This window comes from Sinocyclocheilus rhinocerous, unplaced genomic scaffold (assembly GCF_001515625.1).
Source record: "Sinocyclocheilus rhinocerous isolate Xijiao unplaced genomic scaffold, SAMN03320098_v1.1 scaffold830, whole genome shotgun sequence".
Lineage (NCBI taxonomy): Eukaryota > Metazoa > Chordata > Actinopteri > Cypriniformes > Cyprinidae > Sinocyclocheilus > Sinocyclocheilus rhinocerous.
Genome location: NW_015636881.1, coordinates 39,823 through 60,411, shown reverse-complemented (window position 1 = coordinate 60,411; position 20,589 = coordinate 39,823). Strand labels below are relative to the sequence as shown.

General features: G+C 35.2%; 1 protein-coding gene and 1 long non-coding RNA gene across 15 annotated transcripts in view; one reads left to right on the top strand and one right to left on the bottom strand.

The window, feature by feature from the left end:
- Positions 1-9,244, top strand: part of LOC107748262 (uncharacterized) — a 40,006-nt gene extending 30,762 nt beyond the window's left edge. For all 12 annotated transcript variants that reach the window (XR_001640907.1, XR_001640908.1, XR_001640911.1 and 9 more), the window contains one exon: positions 9,233-9,244. This is a non-coding gene — a long non-coding RNA (uncharacterized LOC107748262). The remainder of the gene's footprint in view (positions 1-9,232) is intronic.
- The window catches only part of LOC107748260 (casein kinase I-like), a 67,926-nt gene that overhangs the window by 35,266 nt on the left and 12,071 nt on the right, over positions 1-20,589 (bottom strand). The gene's annotated exons all lie outside the window — the stretch shown is intronic.

Here is a 20,589-nt window from a genome sequence, read left to right as displayed (position 1 = left end):
TGTAGTAAATTTAATTCTATAATCCAGTGACTTAAATACTTTCAAAAATGAAAAGAACTTTGATATGTATACAGTATGTACCCTTTTTTTGGTGCACAAATGAATGAATCTGTTGGGATCAGTAGGGGAAAAAGCTTCTGATTAAATAGCACTTAAGTTAGAAAAGTTCATCTAAAGCTAGAAAGTCTTAAAAAGGCTCAAAAGATAAAAAAATAAAATCAATGACTAGATGTACAGGTCCAAAAAAAAAAAAAAAAAAAAAAGAGTATTAAATAATAAATAAAACTGCATAAGCCACATTTGAAACCACAGTTTATTACAAAAAAAAATCAGTATCCTCACATTTGGAAACCTCTGACACTGACAACATCTCAGTTGCATTCTACATTAATGTGGCAAGTTTCAACCTTGCATGCCAACTGTAAACAGCATAGTCACACCGTGTTTAGAGTGGACATAAAAATAATCGTTTCATTAAAATCAACTAAACTGTCTATGCTGGCATGCTGGAAAGGCTTTTCTGTGACAATTCACAGTGATTTTATTATTTATTTCATTGTTGTTGTTGTTTTAAATCACATAGCAGATATAACACAGTAGCATAATCACTACCGGCTGACACTGGTCACACAGTATATACCGTCATAGCGCCCAGCCTAAGCCCTGACATTCAACAGATCTCCATAAGAGCATTACAAATGGAGTTTGAATATTAATGCTTGTGTGTGTAATCATAACACGTTAATCAGAACAGATGGGATGGACTGTGATCTCTAGACCAGTGATGTCACTTCTCTCCTCATTGATAAGAGCTGCATGCCCAGGCATGGGGAGGGGGAGAGAGAATGTGCACTGATCACACCATCACTTTGGAGTGGAGCAGCAGAAGATGAGTAATCATCACTAACACCCTCGTCACCGCCTGTGCTTTGAACTTACATTAGAGAATATTCCATTTACCTTTACGGGAAAGAAATGTTTTCCGAGAGCCCCAATAGACCACTGAATGGCTACATTTAATGTCTGATGTTCCCGTACTGCTCCTTTAATATCACAGACATCCTGAAAGGTCATTTCATCTAGCAGAAGCAGGACTGCTCAGAATCCTGCGTGACGCGTCCTGAGCAGATAAGAATCAGCTAGAAGGGCTGTGACATCACTGCATGATATTGAGCTGAGTGATGCTGCTGAAGCAGACCTCTCAGAGAATAATGTCTGGGCATGTCTGTGTGCTGTCCTTCAGGAAAGCAGCCTCCATGCTCAGTCACAGACAGACTAGTGTTGCGATGTCCGAATCATTTCCGTTGGTGGTTCTTTTAGTACGTTTCTAAGAAATTTTTACACGGACTCAGTTTCATGAGAAGTCGTAATATTTTGTATGAGAGTGTGGAATTGTAAGAAATTGTTCAAAATTGTATGACCTAAACTTAAACAAAGGCCAATACCTTAACCAAAACCTAAATCTAACAATGATAGTAATAATAAAAAATAAAAAAAAGAACAAAGAAAGAAAAAAGAAGCTGAGTGATACAGTATCGTACAATTTTGGCATCTTGCATAAATTATGAGTTGTCATGACAGGTGTTATTTTAGAATTATTAATAAAATATTGTAGTATTTACTAATATTTGGAACTATTTTTATTTTTATTTTTCGTTTCTAGTTTAAAGGGCACCTATTATGCCCCTTTTTACAATATGTGATATAAGTCTCAGGTGTCCCCAGAATGTGTCTGTGAAGTTTCAGCTCAAAATACCTCACAGATCATTTTGAAAATAGCTATTTTGAGTGGAAGCAGAAACTGGCTGTTTTCGTGCATGTCTCTTTAAACGCAAACAAGCTGCTGCTCCCCGCCCCTTTTCCAGAATAGAGTGGGGGAACTATGACGTCACTTTGTAGGCCAATCGGCTGTTAGCATCACACTGGTCCCCTCGACAAAAAGCCAATAAGATTTTTCCATAGGCTTTTGGATTATCGCAAAAAATAAGCAAAAAATAAGCTGTTCAACCATAGTTCATGAAACTTATACGTTTTGTCTTCACAAAATAATGTTTCACAAAATAATAATAACTTTTATGAATTTTGAAGCCTAAATAAAAGTGCCAGAAGTTAAAAGCTAATCTTAGGCTATAAACGAACTACACCACGGTCGCTCACCTTCAAAATCACCACTGCCATACTTTCGACAACTTTATTAACTTCTTATTAGAAACATGTTCATTGAAAAGGATTTACTCTGCTACATTAACCATTTCATATAAACTGGAATAAATACAAAACTAGAGCCAAACTAAAACTGAAATGAGACATTGGTAATAAATAGTATAGTGAATAAATGAAATAATCATAACTAAAAGACATAAGCGCACGTATTTCTGTACATTTCGAAATAAGGTGCATTAACAGTCAATAAATCCTTGATTAATACGAATATTTTAATTAAAAACGTGTCTCCACGTACTATTCAATCAAATTCTAGTGCATTTAATCTATTAAATAACAGCAGAGTGAGCGAGTTTTTGGATATGGTAAGATTAAACTTATTTTAGTGAATAAAAAAGTACCACATTTCAGCCATCATTTTGTTAGGGTGGATACACAAAATGTTATTTTATTCTTGCTTCAAGAAAATCCTCAATCTATATGCTTCGTAACAGCTTCATGTGGCCATAAACATTTCATTTTAACGTGGCTTTAAGCACTATGCATCGTTAAAAGTTTTTTGCATTTCGGGGCAAAAAAAAAAAATATTGTTGAACAACAATATAAAATGCGGGAAACTATTAATTGGTTATTTTACAATTAATTGTACTATAAATTTAACTCCGATTGGAAAATACTGTAAATTGATAAACTGTTCGGCAGGATGACGTTTAATGTCTCCGCCAGCGCCTGTAGTCCCATTTAGCAACTTGTTAGCAACCGTCTTTTTTAAGAAACGTAACAGTTTAAAAAAAAATCACGAGTGGGGTGCAACTGGTGTATTTTATCTTGTAGAATAAAACGTGAAAGTATCTTGAGCTTGTGTGAACCACGGACCTTATTTTAGGAGATTTAACCAAACTCCCATTCAAAAAACCCATTGACTCGGGGACGATGGAACCGGAAGTGCTAAAATGATAACTCGCTTCTGGGTTTTTGCCTACAAAGTGACATCATAGTTCCACCACTCTATTCAATTGCAGGTTCCCTCTCACATCCCCGCAGGGTTCTAGAGCTCTTATGAAAGTGTGCATTCTAACACCATGTCTACACCGGACGCGACAAAGCGACCGTTGAAAATCATTTGAAATTTGTGTCAATACGTCATAAATAGAACGTGGCAGCAGTTTACTGTTGGGGACTTGTCGCGCCGCGCCTCATCCAGTGTAGACAGGATCACTGATTATAATGAGTTCTATAGTATTTTGTCGCGCCACGCTGCTCACATCCGGTGTACACACAGTGTAATCTAGGCAAGGCAAGGCAAGGCAAGTTTATTTGTATAGCACATTTCATACACAATGGTAATTCAAAGTGCTTTACATAAAATAAAATAAAAACAATAGTTTAGAAATATAAAATCCAGGTTGTTTGTGGTTATTAAGTCATTGATTAGAAATGATTTATTTTTTAGTGAGCAAATGTTTAAAAATGCTAACTTGATGGCATTGCATTTTGTCTCAACAGCAATATTAGTTTGATGCATAACAGGCCGCAGATTAGATAAGTCAGCCGTATGGCTTAAGAAGGCCTTAGACTTTCTATCACGTGATAAAACAGAAATAGAGAAAAGTAATCAATCTAAAAAATGTGAATTCAATTTATATACAAATGAAATAATTTTAATGCATGTTAGATTGCTTATTTTGCTCAAGTGCATGATCAATTGAAGTCCACATGTAATGAAAGAAACTAAGCTTCTAACCTGTAGATTCAAGCAAAGAACTTTGCTATGCTGTTTGCGTATGTTTGTTTGGAGGTATGTTTTCACCAAATCGTTGAACCCTGTGATTGTAGTTTTTTAACACTGCTTTTGGAAAACACACTCCAGAACAATTCAATAAATAAGCTGCTAATTCGGGAACTCAAAAGAACATTTGGTTCTTGAATCAGACATCACTAAAACAATCTCCAGAACACGGTCTTCAAGAAACATAACCAGTGCAAACACTGCGTTTAACAAAAGCAAAGGTTTCAAGAATTATGACTGATAAAGAGTCAACGGCATTTCAATTATTTGGTACAATGCGCTCCTGGACAACAACATAAGGTCACAAACAGACATACCTGAGCTTAAGCTCAAAGGAAGATCGGAATCTCTAGTGAAGACATCAAGCCAACTGACAAAGCCTGTTATGTAAATAGATTTCTTTATTGCATATACAAGGCTTTGTTTGTGCATTATGGGTTCTACTGGATTCCTAACAACAGAAAACCACTACAGCCAAGAACAAATAGAGACTGTATCAATCCGCTTTAAATAATGCACTAATATTGTCTCGTCATACACCATCATGAACCAAGCATTATAAACCATCCAAACAAGCTGTGCAGAAAGAGGAAGGTGAGAATCACAAAGACGAGGCCGAGACTCTCCAGCCTTCATCACCCCATCCCCCCCATCCATAAAGCATGAGCTGGGCTCAGCGGGTGGGCCAAGTGGAGTCAGCCCACCCTGCAGACACGTACAGCACCTCCTCCACTGAGGCTACGCCTCTGAGATGCTCTTTGTACAATGGCTAGGGGGAATTCAATTTACTGGGACATCATGATGCTTACTCATATTATTCTGCAATGATGCTCAAAAAAGCATTTTTTATTTTTTAACCATTAATTGTACTGAAATCGTAGCAAGATCATAAAATCACAGGTAAATGCCGATCGGCCACATTAAATTCAGGTTTTGCACACCTTGAGCAATAAATGCATGACTTTGCAATCATTCATGAATAACTGGATTATTGGATAAGGACTGTTAATCATTTTATAGAGATTCGCAAAAAGGATTTGTTGTTGTTCTGTTGGCACCAGGCTGGCAGATCAATTTTATATTTGCACCTCCCATATTTTCACTGACTGCACCACCAACAAACTTTGTGATTTTGTATGTCTGAAACAAACATTTATATTTTTCAACAAACATTTTAGTTGTAGTTACAATTCAAGATTTTAATTTGCAAATATATAAGCGGTTAAAACAAGAAAATATTTTTTACAAAGTGTAACTTTTGGGGGTTGAATAATTTTGTACATGAATATTTAGAGGGAATTAGATTTTTTTAATCAACTTTACATCCTCAAATGTATATTAAGAAACTTTCAGCAATAGTTCATTGTAACACTTTAGTATAGGGACTAGGGCTGAAATGATTCCTCGAATACCTCGAGTAATTCGAATACAAAAAATCATCGAGGCAAATTATTTGCATCAAGGCTTCGTTTAGTCCATTTACTGTAACTACACACGGAACACCGTGTTTCCCCACGGACCATTATTACTGACGCACAACCCGATAAACGCTGGACCACAGACTGTAAAAAAAAGCGCTGGACATATTTAAACAGCGCTGTTTTGCATCTCTGAGCAACATGACGGCGTTTCGTTCCTGAATTAATCAACCGTTTAAATGATTCGGTTCAATTGCAATGACTCACTCCTTAACAGTGGCTTGCTGCCACCTGCTGGAGGTTTTAATTTGACATTTAAAGTATCTTTGCTTTTTTAAAATAATTTTAAATATCAGTATTCAATGTTTTATGTTTAAAATAACAAAATATTATTTATGCATTTGTAACTGCAGGTGTCAGATTTCACCTCTAAAATCAGCATGATTACAAATGTGATTTTATTCAACAGTTCAACAAACAAGAAGGTAATATAAGGAGACTTACATTTTAGATACTATATTGCCTGATTTTGCAAAAAAAAAAAAATCCAAACACAGTTTTAGAAAAAAAGGCTTTATAAAGGTAAAAATGCTCATAAAATGTAAAAATCAATTTAAACTTATTGGAACAGATTAATTTATATCCCTGCTGTCTTCCAAGAAGACAGTAAAGGCTTATGTAATGCTTGAGCTTTAGTTAGGCTGAAACTTGAAGGTTAGGTTGCACGACATAAATGCAATGGTTAGGTATTATAATTATTTTTATTACTATTATTTTGATTTATGCCTTAGTTTTAGTTTGTACTGTTTACCTTTTTTAAAGTAATGTGAAATTGATTTTAGTTTTTTATTTATTTATTTATTTTATTTTTTATTTATATTTTAATTTTATTGATATATTTGTATTTGCATTTTGAATGTAATTTGGCAATTAAATGCATTAAATGGGTTTAGTTTTCACGGTTATTAATGTATGCAATTTCAGCAATAAAAATGTTAATTTTTCTAAAAAGAAAAAAATTTTGTTTATTTTAAGAGATCTATCTTATTATGTCTTGAATATTTAGTATTGCTCTTCAATAAAGAAAAATTACTTCTTATCCGATTACTCGATTAATCGATGGAATAATCTGTAGAATACTCGATTACTAAAATAATCGATAGCTACAGCCCTAATAGGGACCAATTCACACTATAAACTAGTTGCTTATTAGACTGCCTTATTAACTATTAATAAGCAGCAATTAGAACTTTGAGTAAAAAAATCATAGTTAATAGTTAGTTAATAGTGAGAACTAGACCTTAAAGTGTGACCTGGTTTACTGATGCTTTGGTTGAAATGTTTTCATAAATTTTTGCTCATCCCCGCAAAATGTCTTGCAGGTCAAAGGGGTTGAATAATTAGGATATTTTACTACAATAATAAATTAATGATAATCAAATGCACTTTGTACTGAGCATTAGAGCCCAACCGATATATAGTTTTGGCGATATTATCGGCCGATATGAGCCTGTCGCCGATATATCGGTAGCGAAAGAGTGAAAAATTTAAGGGGGTCTGAATACTTTCCGTACCCACTGTATATGCCTGATTCAAGAAGGGGGTCTGATGGCCAAAAATTATTATTTTACTAACTTATTAATTTTAAGTTAAATTGTGCTTTGTTGGTATAGTGTCTGCTAGAATGTTAAAAATGTTCAGTGTTAAATATTTTTAAATTGTTGTTTTGTACAGTAAAAAGCACATTTTGGCTTTTTAATTTATGCAATGGTGAAAATATTTTTGGCAAAATACATGGGGAAAAAAAACTTGAAAAACCGTGTTCGGTATTCGGTCTTCGGCCCAGTGTCTAATTTTGTTCGGTTTTGGCTAATTATTAATTAGTTACTACATAATTTATTACTAATTATTTGGCTTTTTTTATAATTAATTGTACCTTCCACAGTTATTCAAACAGCAAATAAATTACACATTTATAATACACATATATAACATTATGACGTAAGTCTAGCGCAAGTTTAAGTACTCTCAAAAATCTCCCCTTATAATCAGTAAAGCGGTCTATAAACGGTTTTATGAATGAATCTCTTACATCATACGTACATCTACACTTGTTTATGATGAGAGAATTCGCGTGAGCTGAATTGTCGGTGAGCGCGTGCAGTGAACAAAAAACTCATCTGAACGCCTCTGATTGGCCATTGCATTCATAAGCTCAACAGACTCATGTGTGATTGGTTAATAATGCGCAACACTGTAAAAACGTGTAAAAAAAATTATGGTGCAACATTGAGCAGATCTAAATTTAATGCTGCGGTCAACACTTTTCTTTTCATTTTATTCGCGACAGCCGTAACGGATTTAGTTTAACTGTACAGCAGCATTTGTGTCCGTGTGTTGCCATAGTTTCTACAAGCAGAAACTGAGGATAGTGCGGATATTACGTCATTGATAGGCGACAATGACCAGGGACGAGCCATTATTTAAAATTGGAATTTACAAATCCTTGGGAACTTTTGGGATAACATAAATAAACAATTGCATGAAATATACCACACTGTGGAAGTAGTTTTTGGATATTTGATTACGAAAATCTTACATATTGTGCCTTTAAGGCATTAATTACAAGAAAACCCCACTAATTTTGTTCTCGCTGACATTCAGCGTGCACAGCACGTGCACAAAGACTGCATGGGCTAATCGATAATGAAACTTCTAGACTATTTTCATTATTGATTTTTAGCAATTAGTCATTGCAACCCTAATTCACATTATTTAAAGAGGGTGAAGGTCAAAAGATTGGTGCTCCTATGCCATTGTTGAAAAATCTTGATGCATTGGGAATCATTTTGTAATCACACTGTGTCTCCGTTAACCAAAATTGAATTTCAGAGCAAAAAACAAAAGATTCACAAAGGCGCAATCACCTACATCCAGTTTCAAGAGTCCTAGAACATGTAGAATCTCTCCAGCACCCATGATGGGCATAAAATAAGGGGATAGACATCATGCAAGAGCTTGAAGTCACGTCTGGGGGAGGGTAGACCTCAGGGGTCGGGTTGCACAGTAGAGGACGTAAGGGGAAGCACATCCTCAGGATTTCATGCTACAGTCACAATAGTATCTCCTTCACCTGACCACCCAGCGCCTCATTTCCTTTGGTCCTTTCTTTGTGGGGTCTAACAAACAAACATGCTCCCCAAGAAATGGACACAATAGCCTGACCCATTTAATAAGTCCTAAAATATAATATAATATAACATAATATTGATATAATATAATATAATATCATATATTATATGAAATCCTACGGAAGTCTTTAAAAACATATCAAAAAGCTGTGAAAGCTGCCAAGTCTAACTATTTTTCTGCGATAATTTCCAAAAACACCAATAGTCCTAGGACTTTGTTTAATATCTTGAATTCTGTTTTTAATCCAACAGGCAATATCTGTCTTGCAGAGTCTTCAACTTTGAGTGAAGATTTTTTGTGGAAAAAATAGAAGCAATTAGACAGTCCATTATTTATTTTACTGATGACCCTTCATATCTTCTGACTCCTACTAGGTTTTTTAATTCATTGGAGCCGATTACCATGGAGGGTTTAATGGATTCAGTCGTCAAACTGAAGCCTACTACGTCTGCTCTTGATATTGTTCCTACCCACTTTTTTAAACTGATGTTTGATAGTGTTGGGGCCTGGATTCTTGAAATTGTAAATAAGAGCCTTCTTTCTGGGTTTGTTCCAGCTTATTGTAAACATGCAATGGTGAAACCTCTGTTGAAAAAGCCTAATCTGGATACAACCGTTTTATCGCATTTTAGGCCAATCTCAAATTTACCTTTTATTGCTAAAATTTTAGAGAGAGTCGTGTTATTACAGTTACAGACTTTCTTGGAAACAAATAACACTCTTGAAAAATTCCAGTCTGGATTTAGGAAAAATCATAGTACTGAGTCTGTTCTTTTAAGAGTATTAAATGACATTTTGCTACTTTTTGACTCTGGGAACTCAGTAATTTTAGTGCTTTTAGATTTGAGTGCAGCATTCGATGCAATTGATCATGGCATTCTTTTATCGCGCCTTGAAAAGTGTGTGGGCATCCAAGGAAGTGCCCTGAGCTGGTTCAGATCTTATCTTAGTAACAGAACTTTTTCAGTAGGTATTGGTCGCGCTGTTTCATCTGTAGCTCCTCTTACCTCTGGTGTTCCTCAAGGCTCTATTTTGGCTCCCATCTTGTTTTCACTGTACATGCTTCCACTAGGTTCAATTTTTAGGAAGCATGGAGTGTCCTTTCATTTTTATGCTGATGACACCCAAATCTATTTACCTTTAAAACACAATGACAAGAGTGGTTTAGGAACATTGCTTGCATGCTTAGCTGATGTAAGATCTTGGATGTCTAGAAAAATTTTGCATTTAAATGAGGGAAAGACGGAAGCAATTGTCTTTGGACCCTCTGTGGGTAAAGGAAAACCAAATTTTAACTGTGGTCATTTAAACTCTTATATCAAACCAACGGTGAAAAATTTGGGAGTTCTTTTTGATTCCTCCCTTAAGTTTGACCAACATATTAACTCAGTAGTTAAGTCATGTTTTTTCCATCTTAAACTTCCGTCAAAAGTTAGATCTTTTCTTTTCTATTTTTTAAAGATCTCTAAAGAGTCATACATGCCTTTGTTTTAGCACGTTTGGACTATTGTAACTCCTTGTATATTGGACTACCCCATGTCACGGCTTCAAATGGTTCAAAATGCCGCAGCCAGATTTTTAACAGGGGTTCGTAAACGAGAACACATTACTCCGATTTTAATGTCTCTAAACTGGTTGCCAGTAGGGATGTGTGGGTCCAGTCGACTAAACGGTACAGTTCCTTTTAGTCGACACTGAAAACAATAGTCGATTACACGACAGAAAAAAAGAAAAGAAAAAGAAAAACAGGATTTTATCATTCACATTACCATCATTTTAACATTGCATTTAAAACATTTTAAATAAAAATCATAGTACTGAGTCTGCTCTTTTAAGAGTATTAAATGACATTTTGCTACTTTTTGACTCTGGGAACTCAGTAATTTTAGTGCTTTTAGATTTGAGTGCAGCTTTCGATACAATTGATCATGGCATTCTTTTATCGCGTCTTGAAAAGTGTGTGGGCATCCAAGGAAGTGCCCTGAGCTGGTTCAGATCTTATCTTAGTAACAGAACTTTTTCAGTAGGTATTGGTCGCGCTGTTTCATCTGTAGCTCCTCTTACCTCTGGTGTTCCTCAAGGCTCTATTTTGGCTCCCATCTTGTTTTCACTGTACATGCTTCCACTAGGTTCAATTTTTAGGAAGCATGGAGTGTCCTTTCATTTTTATGCTGATGACACCCAAATCTATTTACCTTTAAAACACAATGACAAGAATGGTTTAGAAACATTGCTTGCATGCTTAGCTGATGTAAGATCTTGGATGTCTAGAAAAATTTTGCATTTAAATGAGGGAAAGACGGAAGCAATTGTCTTTGGACCCTCTGTGGGTAAAGGAAAACCCACTTTTAACTGTGGTCATTTAAACTCTTATATCAAACCAACGGTGAAAAATTTGGGAGTTCTTTTTGATTCCTCCCTAAAGTTTGACCAACATATTAACTCAGTAGTTAAGTCATGTTTTTTCCATCTTAAACTTCCGTCAAAAGTTAGATCTTTTCTTTTCTATTTTTTAAAGATCTCTAAAGAGTCATACATGCCTTTGTTTTATCACGTTTGGACTATTGTAACTCCTTGTATATTGGACTACAATCACGTCATTCACTACAACCCGTCGGTGCTGCGATCCCATCCGCACCATCTATTCCTCTAACGAACACCCACTTCGGTGGTGGTGCGGGATGCTTTCTGAAACTCTATCGGCTTGCTTTTCATTATCTCTACGTGCCTGCGACTTCAGTTCCTGCCGAGCGCGTTTTTTCAAGTGCAGGAATTTTATTGTTAATTGCCTCAGGTCCGTCTTTCACCAGACCATGTTGATAATTTCACTGAACAAATAACGCATGGTCTGAGTAAGTAAAATGGGCATTGTTTTGTTTTTTTTTTAGACGATATAGCCTACACGAAGTACGTTTTTAAAAGCCGTTTTAATGCTATTTCTTGATAAACCTTCCTATTGTTTTTGACTTGTGTTTTAATATGTTGGCTAACGTTATATGAAGATTAAGAATTCTGTCAGGCTATTGATTGATTTTCCATTTTTCTGCATTTCCCCAGCTGATTTGAATAAATAAGCTATGCTTTGGCCGACGTTAGTGTATACTCTTCTTTTTTTTATTTTTAACGACTGCCTAAAATGAAATGATGATAACGCGAGGCAAGTGTGCGGCAAGCGGAATTCATTGAGGGATTTGACAGTGTGATTCATAGATTAAGTATTTCAAATATAGGCTATTATATAGGCTATGCTACACGCAAAGAGTTTTTTTTTCCTTACTATCTATTGGGGGTTTCTTGCTTTTAGACTAGTCGACTAGTCGGATACAAAACTTTCGTTTAGACGACAGTCAAATTAGTCGTCGCGCACATCCCTAGTTGCCAGTGCGTTACAGAGTTGAATTTAAAATTTTGCTGTTTGTTTTTAAGTCTTTAAATGGTCTGACACCTTCTTATTTGTCAGATCTTGTAAATGTGAATAGGTCTGCCAGATGTTTGCGATCCTCAGACAGTATTACTCTGTCATATCCAAGATCAAGATTGAAGTTGAAAGGTGACCGTGCGTTTGCGGTGGCCAGTCTTAGGTTATGGAACAGTCTTCCCTTATCTGTGAGATCCGCATCTTCTGTATATGATTTTAAATCTAAGCTACAGTCTCATCTTTTTATTCTTGCATTTAATTCATTATAATTCTTGGTCTCATTTTTAGCTTATGTTTCAGTGTATTATATTTAGTATTATTCTTTTTATTTTACCTTTCCTCTTTTGTACAGCACAGTGGTCAACTCTTGTTGTGTTTATTTGTGCTTTATAAGTAAATAAATGAAATGAAATGAAATTATATCGTTATCGCAATAAATACAATAAATATTGTGATATATTTTTAAGCCCATATCGCCCATCCCTAGTCTACATTGATATTTTTCTGATGGCTAGACTTTGTCTGCAGGGGTTTAGGATTCTACACACAAATGCCAGATGTTTACGATCCTCAGACAGTATTACTCTGTCATATCCAAGATCAAGATTGAAGTTGAAAGGTGACCGTGCGTTTGCGGTGGCCAGTCTTAGGTTATGGAACAGTCTTCCCTTATCTGTGAGATCCGCATCTTCTGTATATGATTTTAAATCTAAGCTACAGTCTCAGCTTTTTATTCTTGCATTTAATTCATTATAATTCTTGGTCTCATTTTTAGCTTATGTTTCAGTGTATTATATTTAGTATTATTCTTTTTATTTTACCTTTCCTCTTTTGTACAGCACAGTGGTCAACTCTTGTTGTTTATTTGTGCTTTATAAGTAAATAAATGAAAATGAAATATAACAAAATCAAAGAATTCATATTTGCTACAAAGGCTATATGAGAAAAATAAACAAATAAACAAACAAATAAAATAAATAAATAAAAAAACATTTAAAACTATTATTTAAGCTTTTAATGTTTTTGAAAGGAGTCTCTTATTCTCACCAAGACTGCATTTACTTGGTCAAATTACAGTGAAACAGATATATTGTGAAATATTATTAAAATTTACCATTTAAAATTTTTTAAATATAATTTGAATAACTTTCAGCATCATTACTCCAGTCTTAAGTTTCACATAATCCTTCAAAATTAATTCTATTATGCTATTTGTGCTCAATTATTGTTTGTGCTGAATTATTAATAATGGTTCTTATTATCATCAATGCGGTGTAATATTTGTGGAAACTGTAATACTTTATTTCTTTTTAATATTAGTATGTTAAAATGATTTTAAATATATATTAGAATATATATTTGAATATTGGGCTTTAACATATATATTGGAGCACCACATCAGTATATAAAAATATTTCAAACAGATGTGAAATAAATAAGTAAATAAATAAATGTTGTCACTGAGAATTTAATTTCTCTTACACTGGAAGATGTATTTATTTATTTATGTATTTTTATGCATGTATGTATGCATGTATGTATTTATTGCCAAGTTAAATACAAAAAAGCAATATACTCCTAATAAATTCCCTTGCAGTCATACAGTTTGGATATGAATGCAGGTTACTTTAACAACTAGCTCTACGAAACAAAGTCTGCATATTGTATCTCAGCAGCCTCTGTGAGGGGTCAGGGCTTCAGAGTTTATGTGGGACCCTGCTGATTCGGTATTACTCCAGTGTGGTGCTCAAGGAGCTGAGCAAGGCACTGGTGTAGAGTTACACAAGCTCAGCTGCCAGGCAGTTTAATCAGCGGACTGCTTTTCAGACGTCATACGGTAACAGCGTTAAGTGAACATCCTGGAAACGCTTGTGGTCAGAGTGCCACCTTTCCTGAAGTGCTGATTCAACACTGAGACACAAACCCTGCTGTGGGACATGTACAGAGACGCACGGCCCGCATACTGTCCCAGATACAGCACAGGAAGAAGACTTATACACAGCAGAAAGACTCAAACCACTTGCACAGACGTCCCTGCTTAAACCAGCAGAGTGGCAGACATGTAGGCTTACACACAGCTTTACTGAGACGCTCGTATAGACGCTCGCTGTGTTGCGTGCTGAATTATTGAACAGCTGCTGCTGCCACCCTTTTCCTGTCTCCTCTGGTCCAACACACCCCTAAATGACATATATCATTACAAACACATCCGCTTGACTTCCACTTCCAATGTAAGAAGGGCAAATGTTTACTATACTTTTTTTTTTTTTTAATACAAATACCAAAAATCCTGAGTACCTGGTGATAGCTTCTTTGTTCTCCAAATTGAAAAATCTATGTTCAATTACTCCCACTCAAACCAGTATAAAATAATATAAAAAAAAACTTGTATGGTAAATATTGTACTTTTAATATAATAACATCTCATTTTTAAATAGACATAGTTAATTCTGGTTGGTATGCACGCTTCTGTTCAAATGTTTGGGAGTGTTAAAATTTTTGAAAAGTTTCTAATGCTCACCAAGCCTGCATTTGTTTGATCAAAAACACAGTAAAACAGTGTGCAAAACAATTACAATTTAGCCTAACTATTTTCTATTTTAATATAAGTAATTTATAAGTAATTTATTCCTGTGATGGCAAAGCTGGACTTTTAGCAGCCATTTGCACAGAATGTGTTTTTTCTTTTTCGATCCACTGTGCTACTTTTCCATAGTTTTATCTATATAACGCACTAGATGGATGTGTTTGACCACTGAGCTTGCATCTTGCACACGACACAGCATTATAAAAACATGGCACTCAGGTTAAAAGCAGTTCAGCTTTAAAAAAAAAAAAAAAAAAACCTCAAGACCATGTGTTTTTTCCCCCAATCCACTGTCCGCGTGTCGCATTTTTCGAACCAGCCCTAAGAACACCTACATTAGGAGAATTATTGCCACTAACTTAACATTTAACCTAATTTATGAATTGATTCAGGGAATTGCAGACATGATAATAGAGCTCACAGTAATGTACGTGAGTAACAGTTCTGTTCGCCATTAATTGTGAACATTAAAGCTTTTAAATATACTTTTATATTGCAATAATTTCACATTCAATCTTCAAATGTAGAAACAACAGGCTAAAACAGTATATTTATAAAATTTGTTTAATGGCATCCTTTTATGACTGAAGTCGAGTATCACTGATACCAATACTACTGATGTCTCCATGATTTTTTCCCCTAATATTTAACCATTGACTATAGCCATTTAACATTACAGTTATAAAAAATTTCATTATAATAAATGTCATATTTACCTGTGCCCTTCAGCAAGTAAGAAATATACAGAAACTGAATAAAGTTATCAAACACTAAATTCTAAATTAAATATAAATGAAACCTTAAACAACCCTCTACATTGCGAGTAAATCACTCGCATATGCGACTAAATCTTACTCTGGGCGACTAAATAATATCTAACATTAGCCATTGGCTAATAAATTCTTAGATTTTACACGCCAGTACGTGTGTGAGAGGCGTTCAACACAGATTTTCACTCGATAAACACGCTGACTGAGCGCTTGAGAGTTTCGCTCTCCGTCAAGCGATCTGTACTATTTGGATGCGCTCAATGGATCATGTCATGTACTCAATGGATGCGCAGTATGTAGCACGCAGCGCACCTGTATTTGACGTACCGTAAACTAGTGTGTGTGTGTGTTTGTGTGTACCTACTTAACCATATTTTGGGGACAAATTTGTACCCAAAAGTGAGCAAAACCTGACAAAATCGGCAAAAACCTCAATTTGTGGATGTCCTCATTTGTAAAACTGTTATAAAAATAAAGTAAACAAAGTTTTTTTTTTTACTTTTGAAATTGTAAAAATGCAGAAAGTTTTCTTTGAGGGGTAGGGGTGGGTTTAGGTTAAGAAGTGTATAACTATCTGTATATAAAAACAATAGAAGTCTATGTAATGTCCCCATTTAGATAGCTAAGTAAACGCGCGTGTGTGTGTGTGTGTGTGTGTGTGTGTGTGTGTAAAATGGTATATCCGTCTGGCGAGTAAACAAAAAAATTTACTAGCCAATGGCGATTATATTGCCAAGGTGTGCGTAGAGGGTTGTTAAAGCTACAAAAGTTATAGATGTGCTCTTTTTCCTTCTGTTCTTTGATTAACAGACATCACAGCAGCTGGGCTATTAGGTTATTTTGGCTGCTTTAAGGGCTGCCGCTGCTGAACATGACGCGGATCTGACACGCATCTTATTTTCTCACAACACTTTATCTTTTCTGACCCACTTCAGGTCTTAAAGTCTCTATAATGAGCTGACGAGTTGAATCGGGTGTGTTAGATGAGGGAGACAGTGCTGGGCTGCTCCAGGACAGCTTTGAAAATCACTGCACTTCAGAGACATGTTCTAAATCTGACTCATATACTTACATACATGCACAGTTTTAAGGCAGCTTTAATCGCCTTTTTGGAAACTTCATAACTTAACTGATGACATAACTACGACACTGCATACTATTTTGCTCTTTAATAAGAAATAATATACAGCACCTGCCGCCGGAGCATTTGCTTGTTTTTACAGACATATGGCCTGGCAACTTCTCATCTGACCCGCAGTTCACTGATGTTCTACTGAAGCTCCCTCATCACCTGTAACTTTTCCGCGATTGATAAAATAGTGCCTGGCACTAAGGCGACGATGGAGCACGCATCTGAAAAGTCTCTTGTTTGATGTGGTCATAAATGATGTGGTTCTGCGTCTAAATAAACGCAATTTTTCTCAAGAAAATAAGAAACCCAAGCAGCAGTTGTGAGTGGGGTGGCCAACCCAAGCTCTGTCCCTGTGTTAATCTACCTTTTCCTTCAACGCGGAAGTAAGCCTATGGGTGAGACTTTCGGATCATTAACCGCTATAGGTAAATAACGAGGAGAATAACAACGTGCAGTAAGCGGTAAAACTGGTAAGATAATGCATTAAAATAATATGGTAAGACACACCAATTTTCAATATCAAGCAGCAAAACTAACTGTTTTGTACATCTAAAAACAGCTGGACGCGGATGAGACCGGAAGCTAGACCCATAGAATTTACGAATGGCCGTGCCCATTTTTACGGCAAGAAAAAGGTGGTTAGGGGTCAAAATAGAACTTTAATAAAATATAAAAGTAAATAACTAAATTGTAATTAAATTGTATTATTTACAAATTACAATTGTAGCTAGACAGTCACCTATGGCTATGATTTTACTAATACAGATGTCTGATTGATTTTATAATCTCAAGCATTCAGAAATGACAAAAGAAAATTCAGCAGTTTTACTTCGATAAAACCAAGGATTAGCTTTTGTAAGGGTTGTGATGTCCACATGTTTTTGTTGAAGGAATTATAGAGGCTAGCATTTCTATCGCAAAAAGGTGGCCAAAAATTACAGATTAAGTCGATATTTTAATTAAATGTTTGGTCAATATTAAACAAGGATTTGATCATCCTGTAAGTGTTACAACTGCAATTACCAGGCCTTTGGCGCTCTTGCAGGCATTTGTAATAGTAATGTACATAAATGGTTTATTTTGTATTACATTATGTATGTTAACAGTGTTATTCAATGAAAATATACGATTATTATTAATTAACCAATCATTATTGCCTCATTGTTTTTATATAATGCATTTTATGGCATTTTAAAGGCTTAGGTCTGTTTTTACTACCACAAAAATAGTATCTGAATACTTCGTAAATTATTATTTGAAGTGATTTGAAGTATCAAAACCATGGTTAATTTGTGGTTACCATTGCTACAAGAACCATGTTTTTTTATTTTTATTTGTAGTAAAATTATGGTTAATTTTCGTAAGGGAACATGGAAACTCACAATTCGATTCAACTCTGCGTATAGGGAGCGGCGGTACTGCATAAAGCGCAGCATAATTTGAAATCACAAATTTAATGTTTAAAGCATTCAATTCGCACCGAAAGTCATGCAGAGAACACGCGATCATGCAGGATACACATGCACACTTCACAAGATCTCAACTAGATTCGACTAAGTTTGCAAGGTTTGTGAAATTAAATGTTAATTAGCCATTCAAAGATTTGTTTAAATGATATAAATGCGTATTTGCTGAATGCTGACGGCAAACGAGAAAGTATTATGTTTGCCTTTCTATTACTAATAATATAAAAGCAATCGTTATAATACTTTTTTTGTATACATTTTAAACCCTTTGTTTAACAGTTCTATCTGATTACTAGACAGACTTCTTCTATCCGTATTAGACAGAACTGTTAACGACGATGGCGAACAAGTGGGAGAATGTGAACACTGTGTGCTCAGGGGCTGCCATTATCAGTGTCATCAAAATAAAAGTCCCACATCGAACGCATCGGCCAAACAGAAAAACTTATCGGCCGATGCCGACATTTCAAAAAATTCCAAATATCAGCCGATATATCGGCCTTGGCGATATATCGGTCGACCACTATCTATAATCAATTCAGAATTTGAATCAAAGTTTTGTTTTACGTGCTGCTAACAGGACCAATGGCCACATACCCAGTACATGCAGCAAAGTTTCAGGAGTGACACAGTATATCCCACATCCCTCTTATTAATGCGGGATTCACTTTCGAAACAGCTTGTTTGCAATCAGGGTTAGTTGCTTAGCCTATATCCACCGCCTCGATGGCAGGCAAGTATTTCAATTTAGTTGAAAAATCGCTCCTCTTCATAACAAAAGAATCATGTCCAACATGTCAGAATCATGTGATTGCAAACAAGCTATTGCGTTAAATATTCTTAATGTGCTAAGGAAGAAAAAAAAAAGGAATCGCATGCATTAACACGTTCATTTTGACAGCACTAACACTAATTTAATCAGGCGTAATGGCTGACAAATCTCAACTTGGTTGACTGTAAGAAGCATTTGCCTTGATTAAAAACTGCAGACACTGCTAATCATGTCACTGCATAATTAAATTTTTATAAAGTAAAATGGCAGACAAAAATGCAATTGGATTGTCAGAATTCATTCCAGCCAAAATAAGAACAATTTTCAGTGATTAGCATCTTATGAGCACTTTTTCCGCTCACTGAAATCTTAATTTCATTCCAATGGGATGTTCTATAAAGCTTGTCTGGGCTTAGAAACCAGTATGAGAACAATTTCTCAAAACGCCATTGCCCAAAATCTGTGCTTTAAAAAGCTCTAGAAGATATCAAAGAAAATGTGCTTGTTAGCATAACCCCTGTGAAATGAGTGACACCCAAATCTATTCAGCACTGAATTCCCCTCAGATGATAATGAAATTTCTATCTCGCTAGCTATCTATTAAATGCAAACACACGAAACTGGCTATACATGACAAGGCTCCATCTTGCTGACGCAGCTGCTGCTGAGTATATTTCTTATGCTAATAGACTCAGTATGAAGATGTTGACTGAGGAATGGCTGTGTGTGAATCTCAAGAAGTGGAGAGTCTGAGGCCACACCCCCTGGCCTGTCATCATCCAGACATTGAACAGAGCATTGTGTCACAAGGACAACACCATCACCGCACTGCTCTGTGACACCCCAGCTGCCACTTCCTGAATCAAAGTGCAGCGTGAAGTGACCAAGCCCAGCAGCTACTGCACAAGACAAATGCTTTACCACTAATTTGAGTCTTTCTTCAATATGGTGTCCTGATTGAAAAGCTAAAAGATGCAGAGTGGAACCATCGCCAAACCAAACCAAAATCCCTGAGCGATCTCTGAATTATAGCAGAGCAGTCTAGTAGCTTTGAGGTCGAAATGGCATATATTTACATACAGATGCAAAGAGTGTTATTAGTCCTTGCAGATTAAAAGCATGAATGAACAGATTCAGAGGTAAAGAATAATATGAAATTGTTAAAACAATAACAATTCTATACTGGACAAGCACTAGCACAAACACACTGTACTGCCCAATGGAAACAACGTTTCCATTCAAGTTATGGATTTAAGTTATGCAGAAAATTTAAATACTGGGAAAAAAGTATTTCCATCCCACAAACTCAACATAAAATCATTAATTTTGGGGAAAATGGTGCAAAATACAAATGGAAATTGTATCTACTGTTGTTGTTTATCTTTTTTATTTAAATGAAAATAAATTACTTATTTAACACTCATTACAGTATATAATGCACTCATTATAGTAACAAATTATTTCAATGATATTTTCTTATCACATAATTAGTGGTCGACCGATATTGGTTTTTTGACAGCTGATGCGATATCTTGGAAAGCAGGGTGGCCGATGGCCGATATAAAGCCAATATAATTGTATTTATTTTAATTAATATTTAAGAAATTTGAAATCATTTGAAAATGGATTAAAAAATAAATTTGTAAAATAAGCATACTTATACTTTAGATGACAAAGTATTTTTCACAAATAAATAAATATTTAATAAAAATATAATTAAAAGGAAGTATGGATTCGACTAAGTTTGCAAGGTTTGTGAAATTAAATTTTCATTAGCCATTCAAAAATTTGTTTAAATGATGTAAATGCTTATTTGCTGAATACTGACGGCAAACGAGAAAGTATTATAATGTTTGCCTTTCTATTACTAATAATATAAAAG